Source organism: Macrotis lagotis, chromosome 3 (assembly GCF_037893015.1).
Source record: "Macrotis lagotis isolate mMagLag1 chromosome 3, bilby.v1.9.chrom.fasta, whole genome shotgun sequence".
In the NCBI taxonomy this organism is placed as follows: Eukaryota; Metazoa; Chordata; class Mammalia; order Peramelemorphia; family Peramelidae; genus Macrotis; species Macrotis lagotis.
The window spans coordinates 244,898,448-244,902,821 of record NC_133660.1 but is presented as its reverse complement, the minus strand read 5'-3'; positions in this window follow the sequence as shown (position 1 = coordinate 244,902,821).

Below are 4,374 nucleotides of genomic sequence, written 5' to 3'. Positions count from 1 at the left end.
ACCTTTCAGAATTCATAAGGTCATAACTTGCTCAGTTCTGTTTCTGGATACTTGGTTGTCTTTCCTTCAGAAAGCTTTTGTTGCACCTTGGCATGTCTTTTTCCAATCCTACTTTTTTTGATGTATTGTCTCTTATCAGTCAAGTCTCAATGGTAACATGATCACTGAGAAGAAGAGAGGGGAAAAAGAGGGAGGCATCCTCTTCTCCACTCCCCATCCTCACAATTCCCTCTCAGAGAATTCACAGTGTGAATTTTGTATACTCTTTCATTTAAGTGCTTCCAAAATAGTTTGCTGTTTTGAGACAAAGTCCTATGCGGCATAACTGATTTTCTTCAACTAATTAGGAAATATATTCCTGTGTAGCATCATCTATTTTAAAATTCAGATTCAAAGATTTGAAGCTACTCTGATTAATTAAAATTAATTAAGGATTTAAGACTTTTCTTGATTGATTCAATTGAGTTATTTGAGCCTTGTGGGATTAATTTGGGGGTGGGAGTGAATCCTCACCCTTAAATCTCTACTTATGATGAAAGGCAAATTAGAAATAGTTTGATATGCTTACTCCAAAGCTGGATTGAGCAAAAATTACAAGAGATTCAGAATAGAATAAAAAAGTATGTATTAAATACTTACTAATATCAAACCTGTGCTAAGTCCTGGAGATGTAAAAAAAATATATTTCCTGCCCCCAAAGAGTTCACATTCTAATTGGGGGAGACAAAATGCAAAAGAAGGCTCATTTTATGGTCTATACCTGGAGCACTGAGAGGCTAGGGAATACTTAGGCAGTACTCAAGCAATAGGAGAGTAAAAGTGAAGGCACTGAAGATCTTGGAAAGAACTCTCAAGGTAAATGGTCAGTCCCCTAAGAAGAAGGCAATGAATTCAAGAGTTAGAGAGAAATGGACATTTGGCATATCTCCAACAACAATAGGGATCTAAGGGTCAGTGGGCATCTTGAGCCTGCTGGGGACCTTGGAAGTGAGGTAATGGTGATTGGTTAGTAAGGGATAGGCCCTTGTCTCACCTAAGTGGCAGCATGTTGATGACTGTCTTCTTAACACCTATTGGCAGGTTGGGGTTGGTTGGTTCTTGTCCTTCATTAACAAAGAAGACCAAAATGACATTGTTATGTTTGAGACAAATGACATTTGGATCTGACTGTGGCTGAGCAGACCAATATGATCTCAGATTGCTCTACCACAAATTGGGCACAAATAGTTCATGTGAACACCCGGGGTAGGTACTCCAATGAATGTCACATATCCTTTGAGCTACTTCAATTCTGCCTTCCTCACTGTGCAGCACCCTCATTGATGAGGACCTGGGCAAGCTGGGATATGGGAAAGGAAGATACCTGACTTTGATGAGTAGAAGTTGATAATCCCTGCTATCAGTTGGATAGGTAGGATCCAATAGAATGTTTTGCACAACATTGGAAAGTTTACCATAATGATATTATAAAAGTATAATCAGAAATTATTCTGATGAGGTGGGGAAGGAGAAACTTTCTGAATTGATCTTTATGGACAAACGATGTTTTAAAAAAGACAACCAGAAAAATTAGGGAAAGCACCTGAGAGGGAGTATAAAAGAACAATATTGTAGTGTCAGACACACTATAACCCTGAGTGAAGAGAGGTGATAAAGGAACACCAAAGACAATAAAAACTTTTCTATTTTAAGCTATGTTTAGAATTGAAAGAACAAGCAATAAAGAGAGAATATGATCACTGCTCAGGGTTCATAGGGTTTTGATAATAGTTGTTGATGAGATTCCTAAATCCTTATTTCACTTCTACCTTCTCTACTGAATAGAATTATTTTTGGACTAGAAAGATTAGAATAACAATTACAAGAAGTGAGTAGAAGTCAAAGATCTGTAAGGGGACAGTGAGACAGCAACCAGATGCCCTTAATATATTTACTCACAAGGTTCAGATAAGCTACATTTTATGACACTTAAAAATGGACAGGTAAGATTATTGGGTCATTGTCAATGAAAGAAATATCTTGGAGAACAGGAAGGCTGCTGCATAACAGTAAAGGATTTAAAAAAAGGAAACAAAGGAGGAGCCTAGAATACTATGACCAATGAGCTTAACTTTTAATATTTATTAGCCCTAATTGTCATTCTAGAGCATAAGATTTGTAAGTTCCTAGGAAGGAAAGCAGTGATCACTAAAAGCCAGCATGATTCTACTTTTAAGACAAACAGGTCATGTCAGTCTAATGTTTCTAACCTTTTTCAATGGGGTAATCAACAGGGTAATAGATTGGGGGATGCTCTAAACAATGGACCTTACTATTTTTGGACTGAGAGCTTCCTGAAGCTGCTCTTACTACAGTTGTATTTATTTTTAAGGTCCACAGCTGGTGATCATTGCTCCAGACCCCACCCTGGTCTCACAGACCTCTCCTATTGACCACCTCATTTTCTTCTCAGATTTATCAATCCTATTGTTAGGTGTCATTATTATCCCCATTTTACAGATGGGGAATGAGACAGTCAGAATTTGTACTGTTGTTTTATCATTGTCTCTGGGAGATCTGGGGAAGGAGCTAGGAGGACCTATAGGGCAGCTATGTAGCATAGTAGATAAAGCACTGGCCTTGGATTCAGGAGGATAGAAGCTCAAATCTGGCCTCAGATAGTTGCCGCTCACTAGCTGTGACCTTGGGCAAGTCACTTAACCCTGATTGCCTCACCTCCAGGGCCATCTCCAATCATCCTGATTCATACCTGGTCACTGGACCCAGAAGGCTCTGGAGGAGAAGTGAGGCTGGTGACTTAGACTCACTCAAATCCAATTTATGTACTTGTCATGGCATTACCTCCCAGACTGATGTCATGGTCTTCTTTGAAAATGAAGGACAGGGGCAGCTAGGTGGCGCAGTGGATAAAGCAAAGGTCCTGGAGTCAGGAGTACCTGGGTTCAAATCCGGTCTCAGACACTTAGTAATTACCTAGCTGTGTGGCCTTGGGCAAGCCACTTAACCCTGGTTGCCTTGCAAAAAAAAAAAAACCTAAAAAAAAAAAGAAAAGAAAATGAAGAACAAACTATTGATTTTGACCCCCTAAGTGGTGTTGGGTGGGAACAAAGTCTCATCATGTTTGGGAGAATTGAACAGAATTGCTGTTTGTACTCTGCCCTCTTGTTGTTCTTAAATGATTCTTAATATATTCCTTCTAATGTTATTATTTCTTCCTACCAGAATAAGCAATGATTCATTGTAACTTGTCTTAGGAGAGTCCCCATTATGTCATATATATATATATATATATATATATATATATATATATATATATATATATATATATATATGACATATATATTTCTTAGTAATGCAACAGATTTTTCTGATGTTTATGAATTGTTAACAAATAATTGCCTTGATTTCCTCTGATGTGAGTCACCAATCACCACTACTCTCTTTTTCTCCTGATTTCTCACTAAATGTCCCCTGTGGAAATCTAATTACCCAATTAGATATACCAACCTTATATCTCCTTGCCTCAGATCTCTAAATATTTCCCTAAATACTTCCCCATTTGAAGGGATCAAGTAAAATTTATTGGACAGCAAATGCAAATCACAATTACCCAATACAAAAGCACACAAAATGTAATCCACAAAAAGAGATCCAATCATCAAATTAGAGCTACTTACCCTGTTTTGCTTTTCTACTGATATTCACATATCTCCCCCGGATTCCTTTGTCGCCAGGCATTGTTTCCATTGTGGAAGGATGATTTTAATATATTTAGCAAACAAAAGCACATTAATATAGAAGCACAGAAGATTAAATCCAGTTACCTGATGGAATCTATGTTTTTTGTTTCACTTTAATCTCATCCTCATTCCCATTTCTCTCTTTTCTAGGTACTGTGTTCTCAGTGGATGTTACAGGGCAAGGCTTAGTTTATTTAGTATATAGAAGCAGATACATGCACATCAGCCACAAAGATTCATGACAAAGTAGATGATTTTACAATCATAACAATCATCATCATCACCAATCATCATCATCCTCTGGCTCCCTTAAAAATGACAATTTTTGTAAATATGCCAGGACCATCAGCAGATAATGAGCCTCTACTAGTTCATGCCATCACCATTCCAGAACTACTTTTATTGTCAATAATTCCTTTTCCATAAATCTAGCATCTCTTTTGCTCATGTTGTCTCCTAGAAGGTAAAAGTCAGCTTGTCTTAGGTTCATAAAATCATGGAGATCATTGAGTCAAACCAATTCATTTTTCAGATGAGAAAGTTGTAGCCCAGAGAGATTAAGCCACTTGCCTAAAATCTTCTTTTAATCTTATAAATTGTCTCCTTAAAGTAATTATTACTTTTTCTTTAACCT